We start from the raw sequence: 13,330 nt of genomic DNA on the forward strand, positions 1-13,330 counted from the left end.
ACAATGGACAAAGGAAAACATTTCAATAAATGCTGCTGTTCTAACTGGATGAATGAATGTAGAAGAAAGCAAATAGATCCATATTTATCACCATGTATAATACTCAAGTCCAAGTGGATCAAAGACCTTAACACAAAACCAGTTGCACTAAATACAATACAAGAGAAAAATGAGGAATAGCCTTAAATCCATTGGTACAGGAGATAACTTTCTGAACAGAACACTAATAAGCCAGACATTAAGATCAATAATTAATAAACAGTACCCAATGAAACAGAACATCTTCTTTAAAGCAAAGAAAACCATCAATAGGACAGTACTGTAGTGTACAGAAGGGAAAAAGTTCTTCAATATCCCTATATTAGACAGAGGGATAACATCCAAAATATATAAAGAACTAAAGAAGTTAGACACTAACAACACAAATAACCCAATTTAAAAATGAGATACAGATATAAGCAGAGAATTCTTAATAAAAGAGTCTCTAATTGCCAAGAAACACTCAAAGAAATGTTCAATATCCTTAGTGATCAGGGAAATGCAAATCAGAACTCAGATTCCATCATAAAAAGTACAGACTACACAGGATACAATCCACAGAACTCAAAAAGTTTAACAAGCCAAAAAGCCCAAGTGAGGATGCCTCGATCCCACTTGGGAGGGAGGAGAAAGTAATCACAGTGGGGGGGTGAGGGAGGGATATATGTAGGAAAAGGGACAGGGAGGGGAAGAGAGTGACATAATCAGGTATTGCCTGGGTGAACAGGACTGGAACTCTGAGGAACAGCAGAAAGAATGGAAACAGGCAACCGTGAGAGGTAGGAGATGGGGGAACTCTCCAGTTTGTACTAGAGACCTGGGAGGTGTGAGATTCTCAAAATTCAAAGGGTGGGACCTTAAATGAAATGCCCAATAGTGGTGAGAGGGAACTTGTAGAACCCATATCCAACAGAAAGGCTAGACATCAAGTGAGGGATGAGATTGCCATCCCACAGTCAAAAATTTTGACCCATAATTGTTCCTGTCTGAAATAACTTCAGGGAAAAATGAAGAAGAGACTGAGGGAAAGGAGGTCTATATAATATGCACTCACTGATAAGCAGATATGAGCCCAGAAACGTATAATACCCAAGATACAATTTGCAAAACTCATGAAACTCAAGAAGAAGGAAGACCAAAGTGTGGATATTTTGGTCCTTCTTAGAAAGGGGAACAAAATAACTGTGGCAGGAGTTGCAAAGACAAAGTGTGGAGCAGAGACCACTCTCTGCTGGTCTGGAAGGACCATCCAGAGACTGCCGCACCTGGGGGACCTATCCCACAAACAACCACCCAACCCAGACACTACTGCAAATACCAACAAAAGCCTGCTGACAGGACCCTGATATAGCTGTCTCCTGTGAGGCTATGTCAGTGCCTTGCAAATACAGAAGTGGATGCTCACAGTCATCTATTCGATAGAACACAGGGTCCCCAATGAAGGAGCTAGAGAAAGTACCCAAGGAGCTGAAGGGGTCTGCAGCCCTATAGGAGAAATAACAATTTGAACTAACCAGTATCCCCAGAGCACACGTCTCTAGCTGCATATGCAGCAGAGGATAGTCTAGTCTGCCATCAGTGGAAGGAGAGGACTATTGTGATTATTCTAGGCCTCAGTATAGGGGAATGCTAGGGCCAGGAAGTGGAAGTGGGTGGGTTGGGGAGCAGGGGGAGGCGGGAGGGTATAGGGGATTTTCAGAGAGGAAACTAGGAAAGGGGATAACATTTGAAATGTAAATGAAGAAAACATCTAATTTTTAAAAAAATGATGAAATGGTATCTTCTGGACATGACTCAGCTTGCCGTCACAAACTTACAAAAGCTATAGGGTTTTGCAGTTTTTAAACTGGTTAAACCCAGTGGGTCACAAAGAAAAAAGAATCTGAACAATGAAGAATGACCTGTAGGAAGTCAAAAGTTGGTAAGTGTTGAGAGGAAATGAAAGAAGTTCAAAGTGAAAGTAATCAGAATATTTTACACTCATCAATCTGTAAAATAATAAATTTAATAACAAGGATAAAATATAATTCAAATACTGCAAGCATGAGTATAGATGAGAATTTAGAATAAGAAAGGTCTCAGTGACTGTGTGAAAGTTAAATGGCATGGCTATTTTAAAAAAGAATTTATCTAATTCTATAAAAATAAACATATTCTAGTGGACGGTACAGTCATTATTTTTTTCTTGTATCCCTCTAGATGAGCTGAAATGTTATGTGGAAAACAATTCTATGTGAAGACTATTACAATGAATTTATTCATAAGTTCCCAAGCCAAAAAGAGCCAGGAGCAACTTCAGTGGGTGAGTGGATAAATAAATTGTGGCACATCCAGGGCATGGAATATTATTCTGAACTAAAAAGAAATGAACTTTCTAGTGATGGAAAAGCACCAAATATCCTTAGGAATGTCTGACTGAGTAAAAGGAGCAAATCTGAAAATCCCACAGATAGCATAGTTATGGCAATAGGACACTGGAAAAAGTAAGTCTATAAAGACAGTGAAAACACCAGTAGTTTCCAGGTTTGGGGTTAGAGAAATCAAGTGTGTGTAGGATAGAGAAAATTATTCAGTATGATGCGATAATAGCAGCTATACGTTAGTGTGTAAAACCCACAATATATACAACAGTGATAATGAACTCTAACGGAACAGGAGTGATAATGTGATGCCAATGCTAATTCATGGATTGTAAAATGGGACAGTCTGCTACCAGTAAGCAGGTGTTCTGGAGGCATTGTGTGGGGAAACTTGTATTTTTCTGATGAAATTTACTATAAAACTAAAAGTATTCTTAATATAAGTTTTAAATTAAATTAAATGTGTAAGTGGGGATTTGGAAATTTGTGTAATACAATTTATATACTGTAATACATGGGATTTCCACACACATTTATGGTAATTGGTAACATTTATAGATGAAAATTATAGTAGAAATCTAGTCTAATTTACTATGACACATTCACAAATACAGAGCACTAATTGCATGGCTAATTATAATGATCTGAAAGAAGCTATATTGGGCTCCAAATCTCCAAATCTTAAGTCTACTCAATGACTCCTGGATGTGATATTTTGGTCTGTCAAAAACTGTGTTCTATTACTGTCAGTGATAATTGATGAGAAGGTTAATAATTTTTTTCAAACGTACATGCATATCTTCTTTATACCATCATTCTCATTTCTTTTATGTTTTGCAGAAGGATGTCTTATATATCTCCCATTTACAGAGATTATAGTTTATTGTAATGTTGACTATACTTTTTGTTTTCTAAGTATATAAAGAGAATATAAACTCCCAGATTTGTAGCCAACATGTAGTCCCATTTGGAAAGCAACATACTGTTTTTATAAGATCCGAGACATTGACATCACATGAGAAAAGGATCTAGGCCTCCCATTATAAGCTTTGTTAGCATCTACAGACCTTTTATTTCTAAAAAAACAAACAAACAAACAAAAAAAAAAAACAAAAAAAAAAACCTTACATCTTAGACTCTGTATTTTAATACCTATCATTTATTTATCTATAAGATTGGAGGTTAAAAGTTAAAGAATTTGAGGCTTTCCATATATTTTGTATCAAAAACAACAGAACAACATAGACTGTTAAGTCTGTATGTTTGCATTTAGGAAAATGAGAATAAATTTTTACTTTAAAATACCCCTCTAAATACTAAATCCCCTCTAAACACTCCATGTAACATTCATACTAGTCATTCCTGACTGCTCATCCACACCAAAACAATTGGTAAAAATACAGAGAACGATTATAGACAGCTCCTCACTAAATAGGACATCTGGACAATCCTTTCTACTCTCAAGACTCAAGAAGTATTATTGGATCAGAGCTGATCCAAAGGCCAGAGGACAGAGAGTAAGGTGAAATAGTGTCTTCCAAATATGATAAGGCCCATGCAACTATAAAGTCAAAACAGCTGCTATTGCTTGTAAAGTACATGTAACTAAACCCCAAGTCCAAGCGAACTACACTTCTAGCACGGATGAAAGACATACTCGAAAGGTCCCACACTGAATTCAGAAGGTACTGGCATTTGGTAGTAACTGAAGAAAGGTGAGTTGGGTTTCTTAGGGATTTGAGCACTTGTAGCTTTCCCATGCACCCCTAGGAGCACTATTTCCATGTTTAAGTGGACAGTACCAATTTGATTCAGTAGGTTAACAGAAAATGAGGGAAGCAGAGGGAGAAGGAAGAGAAAGATATGAAGTTGGGAAAAGATGTGCAGAGAGAAGGGTATGGAGAGAATTGAAGGTGTTACTGGATGGATGATGTATTTAAAAAAAAAAAACTTTGGGAACTTTTTTTTTCCTATTTAAATTGTTTTTCATAGAAGTTTTAAAATCAGATTGTTTTCTTTTCTAAATTTCTCTAACACCTTTTCCACCTCCTACCAATCCAATTTTATGTCCCTTTTCATTGCTTCCCTTTTTTCTCACTCGCATAAAAATCCGAAACAAAAAATGAAATTCTCAAAGTATAAATAGAATTAAAAAAAAAAATCTGTCCCCAATGGAGGTGTTAGAAAAAAGGACTGAAGGAGCTGAAGGGATTTGCAATCCCATAAGAAGAACAACAATATCAACTAACCAGAGCTCCTAGGGCCTAAACCACCAACCAAAGAGTGCGCATGGAGGGACCCATGACCCAACAGTATATGTGGCAGAGGATGGCCTTGATGGACATCAATGGGAGGAGAGGTCCTTGGTCCTGTGAAGGTTCAATGCTCCAGTGTAGCAGAATTGAGGGCAGGCAGGGAGGCAGGAGTAGGTGGGTAAGTGGAGGAACACCCTCATAGAAGCAGGGGGAGAATGGATGGGATAGGGGGTTTTTGGAGGGGAAATCAGGAAAGGGGATAACATTTGAAATATAAATAAAGAAAATATCTAATAAAAAATAATTTAAAAAAAAGAAATACAAGTCAACATATTGGCAATAATAAAAAAATTAAATTAAATTTAAAAAGTCTGTTCTACTTTGTGTATACTACAATCATAAGCTTGAATCCAACATGCAATAAATTAAATAGCAATAAAAAAATAGCAATATAAGCCCTTTGAGTTTGGGCTGTGACCCTTACTGAGTGATTTCCTTAGCTCATATACACTGACTATGCTATTAAACCTGGTAAAATGATGAACAATCGGTGTTTGGGGGTTATCTTAAATGAAAATATGAAAACATTTTCTTCTTTCTAAAAATATACTTCTTTTTTCTACCACATAAGGCTTGATTTATTTGTCCCCATGTTGTAGTAAATCTAATCAAATTAGATTTGCTAGATCAGCATGTTTTTCTGATCAGCTATAGACAGGTTTTCTCTGCAATGCTGTCTATTTCCTTGGAAAATCCAACTAATAAATACTCATTCGGCCTGTGTAATGGATCTCATTGCCCAATAGACTGGGAAACCAATTTTGGGGGCCAGGTTCCAACAGGTCTCTGGTTTTTAAGGGAATTAATTCTATGTTGACAGTACAGGGGGAAGAGGATATAAAAATGAATTTATAGTTTTCCCAGACCACAAGGCATTATTGTGCCTTGGTGGCCACCTAGGTCAAGACCAGGATATATCTCCTGGGAGACAACAGGAGCCTTTCAAAATTATCAAGGAAAGAGGATTTCTGCCCTCAATCCTGCTTGGGAGCGATTTTGTTATTGACACATGATCCTTCCCCCACCCAGTAATGAAGTGTTTTGTGTGCTAACAATATAGCATTAAAAAAAAAAAAAAGTAAAACGAAATTCTGCATTTTTATAAAACTTGATAAAAAATAGTATTTCAAACTGTACAGTCACCAGAAGTACACAGTTAACAAAAATGCACACACACGTCACTTGGCATCTCCTGCACCTTCAGCTTTCTGTGCCTGATCTGTTTTGGCATCTCCATTTTCTGCAGGATTATTCACATCCTTACCAGGTCCAGCTTTCCCCTTCTTCCCCTTCAGTACCTTCTCTCCCTTCTCTGCAGGGGCCTTTTTAGGTTTGGGCTCTGGCTTTGGAGGTGCAGGTTTAGCAGACAACCTTGCAGATCTTCTCTGTGGCTCCTCCTTCACATTGGTTTTGTCTCCTTTAGCATCCCCTTCAGCCTTTCTTTTGGGCATGGTGGCGGCAGGGGACTTCAGCGCTGAGCAAGGGTATACTGCGGTGCATGGGTCTGCTCCTGCCGGGGGTCGTCCTCCCTGCTTCTTCACACTGCTCCTCCTTTTCCTTCTAATATCTCCATCTTAATAGTCACATACTATACAGACTATAAGATGAATTGAGTATCAAAATTCAAAAATCTAACTTCTTAAAATTTCTACGTTATTATTCTTTCAAACAAAATGCATTTTATAAAAAGATTAGAAAATATTTAAGCATGTTTCAATAAGTAAAATAATACAAAACACTCTTCAAAATATTAAGAGTAAATTAATACAATATGGAAGTCAGGATAATTAGATTAAATTGTACTTCTCAGGTATTAAGTAAACTTTAATTCTGACTTATAGTACATGCACATAATGGGTATTTTTAATAAATAGTTGAATATATAATCAAAGTGTACTCAAAGTAAAGTTAGAATATCTTTGATTTTCTGTATCTGTAGATTTTGTTTTATCAAGTTTTTTTCACTAGTAGAATCTAGAGTACCAGAAGTGCAATCTTATTTATGGAAATGTTTTATGTTTTGACTTTAAAATATTTAAGGGAAACATAAACTGTTGCAAATGTGAGAATCTGTAAAAAAATAAACAAGTTATTTACCTTGCTTTGCTTGATTAATGGTGATAACAAATTAAATGAATATTAAAATGTCAATTAATTTAACCTCTCAGACGTAATTCAATGATTGTAAATAAGATTCATGTAAGAATTATTATCATATTATCCATCCTTTTTTAAAGGAAATTATTGTAATTTCCCAAAATGCTAAAGTAGCATCGTGATTTATAACTTTGCCTCTCAGTTTACTGGATTGAGAGATGACTAACAGTATTCAAAAAACTGGGCTTCAGATGTTGGTATTTCCAGACACAACTGGCGTGGAATATGATTGGCACCGTGCAGTAGGCTGGAGCATCAATGCAAAAAGAAGTGGGAAAAGGAGCAACTCTCGTCACTGAAGTTTGAGAACAGTGATTGCTGCTACTCATGCTCCATGGGCTTTCAACCCTGGATATCAGCTACCACCAGCAAAACTCAACTCAGCATGCAAACCTCGTGCTTCAGTTTGGAACTACACAATTAATCTCTCTTCTAAGGACTGAGAGGGAAAGCTTCTGGTTTCTGAGTTTACTGCATATGAAAATCATTTGACAACTCTTCAGCATCTAACCGTGCAGTCCATCTAGTACACCTGCTTTGATAATTGCAAATATATTCTTGGTTCCATACCTTCTGAGTATGACTATATATGTATGTGTATATATACATATATTACTTTACAATAAGTATATATTACTTCATAATAACATATATACATATATAACTTTATATTATTAAACACAATACTAACAACTCAATTAAATGGCTGTTGTATATTCTACACATAAAATTTGTATATGCATATATATACTAAGAGTGTATATTAATTTGGAAGATTATAATTAATAAAAAATTAAAGTCCTTATAACCACAAAATATATGAAGAATCTGAAATATTAAGAATTATATGTTATGACTTAGCAATTCAGTAATACTATTTCCATTTGTCAAAAAGAAATTGGTTTATATATGATAAACTGTAAATTTGTATATGAAGGACTTATGAATATCTAATATAATTACATGAAAATGCCATGTTAACTTTTTTTTTTTTTTTTTTTTTTTTTTTGGTTTTTTGAGACAGGGTTTCTCTGTATAGCCCTGGCTGTCCAGGAACTCACTTTGTAGACCAGGATGGCCTCGAACTCAGAAATCTGCCTGCCTCTGCCTCCCAAGTGCTGGGATTAAAGGCCTGTGCCACTACTGCCCAGCTAAGATATCTATTTCTAACTTTGAACTTTTGTCACATTCTTAAGTCAATGCATACCTAAATTAATTTTCATTTATCTCTCTCTCTCTCTCTCCCTCTCTCTGTCTATCTATCTATCTATCTATCTATCTATCTATCTATCTATCATCTATCTTTCTATTTATGCATTATCTATCTCGCTGAATAATCTATGTATCTATCTAGTTGTCTGTCTTCAATTTACCCATTATCTATCTCTCTATCCTTTATTGATCTATCTGTCTATCTAAAATCTATCTACATTCTATACTCATTTTTTAAATGATATGAGTAGGCAATAATTCATCTTCTATGGAAATATTACCTTTTTTTCTTTTTCTTTTTTTATTAGATATTTTCTTTATTTACATTTCAAATGTTATTCCCTTTCCTGGTTTCTCTTCCAAAAAACCCCTATATCCTTCCCCCTCTCCCCTCCCCCCTCCCCCTGCTTACCAACCCACCCACTCCAGTTTCCTGGCCCAGGCATTTCCCTACACTGGGGCATAGAGTCTTCACAGAACCAAGGGCCTTTCCTCCCATTGATGACTGACTAAGCCATCCTCTGCTACATATGCAGCTAGAGCCATGAGTCCTACCATGGTTGGTTAGTTAATATTGTTTTTCCTCCTATGGGGCTGCAAACCCCTTCAATTTCTTGGGTACTTTTTCTAGCTCCTTCATTGGGGACCCTGTGCTCAGTTCAATCATAGGCTGGCAGCATCCACTTCTGTATTTGTCAGGCACTGGTGGAGCTTTTCAGGAGACAGCTATAACAGGCTTCTGTCAGCAAGTGCTCGTTGGCATCCACAAGGTCCCCAATAAAAGAACCAGAGAATACCCAGGGAGCTGAAGGGAACCGAAGCCCCATAGAAGGAACATCAATATGAACTAACCAGTATCCTCAGAGATCCTTGGAACCATATCATCAATCAAAGAAAACAAATGAACTTGTGACTAGAGCTATATTTGTAGCAGAGGATGGCCTAGTTGATCATCAGTGGGAGGAGAGACCCTTGGTCCTGGGAAAACTCTATGCCCCAATATAAGGGAATGCCCGGACCAGGATCAGGAGTGGGTGTGATGGGGTGTAGGAGAAGAGGGGAGGGGATAGAGGATTTTCAGAGGGGAAACTAGGAAAGGAGATATCATTTAAAATATAAATAAATAAAATATATAATTAAAAAAAAGAAAAAAATGTGCCTGGGTTTGGTGATTGTATATGGGATGGATCCCCAGGTGGGGCAGTCACTGAATGGTCATTCCTTTAATATCTGTTCCACACTTTGTCTCTGTAACTCCTTACATGGGTATTTTGTTCCCCCTTTTAAGAAGGATCAAAGTATCCACACTTTGGTCTTCCTTCTTCTTGAGTTTCATATTTTTCTATTAAAGTACAAATGCAACATAAAATCTTACTCAAACCAAGCCATTTTCTTGTATAGATTTACAGTATACTTGTTTGGGATTACAGTTCAGAGGTAAAATATGTTTATGAAGCATAATGCCCAATGGATTTCAGTGCCTGGTATAAATACTACTTCCACTATCACCAAACAATCTATACTTCATTAATTTTTTTTCCAAAAGGGATGAATAAAAAAAGTTCTTTTAATATATAAAATTAAAAATAAATAGTTATTCAAACAAAGACTAGCTTTCCCTATTTTTCCTACTCAATGACATTAACATTATTTATTATATTGCTAGATTCAAATTTTACTTTATATTATATTTAGATTTTATTTTATTTCAACATAATCACCTTAATTTTATTTATAACTTTTTATATAAAATACTAATAGAATTTTTAAATTTTATGTGGAAAAAAATTGAATTTAAGACACATGATTTTAAAATCTTACAAAATAGTGAATAATTTTAGTATTCAATGAATAACTCAGCAGTATACCTCAGTATTTTATCTTTTAGAACATATTGATATATAGACATTATTGAAACCAGAAGAGCCATCAGATCCTCTGGACCTGTAGTGCATACTTTTGGCATCTGCTTGATATAGACGTAGGGGGCTGAAATCATGTCCACTTTAAGGCAGTACATATTCTCAAACACTGAGCTATTTCAACTTTTACAATTTGTAGTACTGCATGAATACAACAATGCAATAATTCTGCTTTTAATTTTAATAAATTACTCAAATGATTATCAAAACGCTCAGTACTTTATTCTAATAGTGGTGGAAGATGTGTTTCCTTAATTTTTGGACAAAGAATTTTGAGCACAAACAAAATATGAGGTAAGTTATTATATTTAATATAGAAAGAATGTATTTTCTAATGGCATTTTTAATCTAGTGTATTTGATTGATAGTCCATCCTACATTAGAAAATATCTAAATTATGTGTTAATTAAGGGGTGCGTGCGTGTGTGTGTGTGTGTGTGTGTTATGTGAGTGATGCTAAAAATCTACCATATAGTTAAAAAGATTGCTTGTTTTAAAAGTATTTCTCAGTGAACAAAATCATAGCATATGTGTTCATATAAACAAAAGCAGAAAAGTTAACTAATTACCTAATTTGTATTTTATTTTCATATGATGATTATTAACCACATACCCTTTTAAACCAACAATATTCAGAGTAAAGTAATTTCAATGAGGTTTATTCCCAAGTAAGGTACCAACATGAATCAAGCTGGCAAAGCTGTTTTAGTTCATGAGTGAATCAGCTATGCACAAATCTGAGGGATATCGGTCCAAGAAAATGGAACTGCTTTTGGAAAATATACATATAGTCTATTTATATATTTTTCTATGAAATGTGTAGGTAACTGGATACAGATACTATAACTTATAAATATAATACTTTTGTTTTTAAGGTTAATATCAGCAAATACTTTAGAGAAAAATTTGAATGTTGTTTTCTCTGAAGACATGTAAGTTCCTTAAGGAAAAATATAGCAAAATTGGAAATGCATTCCAAATATGTGCTTCATTGTGATGAGATATTCATTTTTAAAATGAGAAGAAATGTCTGATCTGTTCATCATGGGATTCAGTGGTAGAGACATTATTCTCTCTAGTAAACATCAGGAGTCCAAAACAAGCAAGCTACTTATTGTCATCATTATTCTACAGGGAGAACAAATCACAAAATGAGAGAAAAATATCAACCAAAGTATTTTCTAATTATGTCTCAAAATGCCTAGCAAAAATTCTTAAGATGTGAACAAAATAAATGAGAAATAAATAAAGCAAGCAGTTTGTAATATCCTTGCTCAGTGGAGTGCAGTGGACCTGGATTGAGAAGATGCTTGATAAGAAACCAGGAAAGGCGATAACATTTGAAATGTAAATAAAATATTCAATAATAATAATAATAATAATAATAATAATAATAATAATAATAATAATAAAGTTGGGGATTAGAGGGCTACAGAAAAAGCCTGACAAGGGATATTAATTGAAGGTGCATACATAAGGACTACATATGAATTTTTATGCTCCTCATTCACAGCATGAAGCTGTGAGTAAAGAGAATGAAGTGATAAGGAAAGAGGAATGGCTACCATACTGAAAGTAGAGTAGGTGGTGGCGCACACCTTTAATTCCGGAACTTGGGAGGCAGAGACAGGCGGATTTCTGAGTTTGAGGCCAGCCTGGTCTACAAAGTGAGCTCCAGGACAACCAGGGCTATACAGAGAAACCCTGACTCAAAAAAACAAAACAAAAAAAAAACAAAAAAAAAAAAGAAAGAAAGAAAGAAAGAAAGAAAGAAAGAAAGAAAGAAAAGAAAAAGAAAGAAAAGAAAAAGAGAAAAAAAGGAAGTAAAGTAATAGAGTAATTCAGAGTCACATTCATACAATAGCATTGTGTTTCTCTCTTGATGAACTAGACAAAATAAAGATCATGTAATAATCAGAAAGTTGGTGTTTCAGAATTGGAGCTGAGTGATAAGGAACTTGACTAGAATGTGGCATGTCTAGGAAGATAATTGTAGAATTACAAGATAATGAAAAGGCAAAGGAATGATGAAAGAAAGAGAAAACATCAAAAATGTAAGAGAACATTAAATGAATAAATATTTAGAAATCTTCAACCATACAAACTATATCTGATTCTATAGTTAATCCAAATAAACTGATATTGAGTAAGAAGGTTAAATTAATAATTAAAATTCCAAACATTGTAGAGTCAAGTATTAGATTAATATATTATGGATGACACTTGCTGCTAAATGATGTTTGCTAGACATTCAAGGAAGAATATACCAATGAAATTTCAAAAATATAGTTGCCTGAATAAGACCAACATGGTGATAACACCAGTTGGCATATCAATGTGGACATGTGAAAATCCACATGGTTCTACCCCTAGATAAAGAACTAAAAATCATCATTGTCCATGGAGAGAGCAAGAATTGGCTTAATATCAATGATTTTCTTCATATATTGTTCTTTCTCAAGTGGCCAGCTCTAAGCAGATGTGTAGGAGAGAAAAATCTAAATACCCATGCACATATATTATATATATTATATGTGCATGCGTATTTAGATTATAAATATATATAAATTATAATCTAAATTTATATATAATATATTATATTTAATATATAATATTATATGATATTTGCACATATACAAAATTCAATATATGACATATGACATACAATGTACGACATACGATATATAATAGATAATAGATAACAGATAACAGATGACAGATGACAGATGACAGATGACAGATGACAGATGACAGATGATATATGATATATGACAGATGATATATGATATATGATATATGATATATGATATATAATATAATATTTGTGCATATATAATATTATATAATATTTGTGCATATATATATTTGTGCATGCATATTTAGATTTTCTCTCCTACACATCTGCTTAGAGCTGGCAGATTTGTATTGATATAATATTAATATACAATATTATATAATATTAATGCTAATATTATATAATATTAATATATAATATATAATATTATATTTGTGCATATATGCATATATATACCTAATATGTGTGCATATATGTGTGTATATATATATATGTGTGTGTATATATATATATATATATGAGTATACATGTATGCATTGTTCATATATATATATATGCATATGCATATAAATCTTTGTGTTTTGATTAATAATTAAAGAAAGGATTTTGACTTTTGTATTTATGGGAAGAGAGTAGGAGAGTTGTATGCATCTAATGGTCATTGGTCATATATGGAGTTCTCAACTTCATTTTAAACAGAAACTGTCAGTGAGCAGAAAACATTGAAATTCCATATCCACAATATGTTAA

General features: G+C 34.2%; 1 pseudogene across 1 annotated transcript; it reads right to left on the bottom strand.

The window, feature by feature from the left end:
• Window positions 1-5,457: 5,457 nt before the first annotated feature.
• On the bottom strand, window positions 5,458-6,186 carry LOC110324772 (annotated as a pseudogene). Its single transcript, XR_002380697.2, has one exon. The product of XR_002380697.2 is annotated as a non-histone chromosomal protein HMG-17 pseudogene (transcript).
• Between the last annotated feature and the right edge of the window lie 7,144 nt (window positions 6,187-13,330).

Source organism: Mus pahari, chromosome 7, assembly GCF_900095145.1.
Source record: "Mus pahari chromosome 7, PAHARI_EIJ_v1.1, whole genome shotgun sequence".
NCBI lineage: Eukaryota > Metazoa > Chordata > Mammalia > Rodentia > Muridae > Mus > Mus pahari.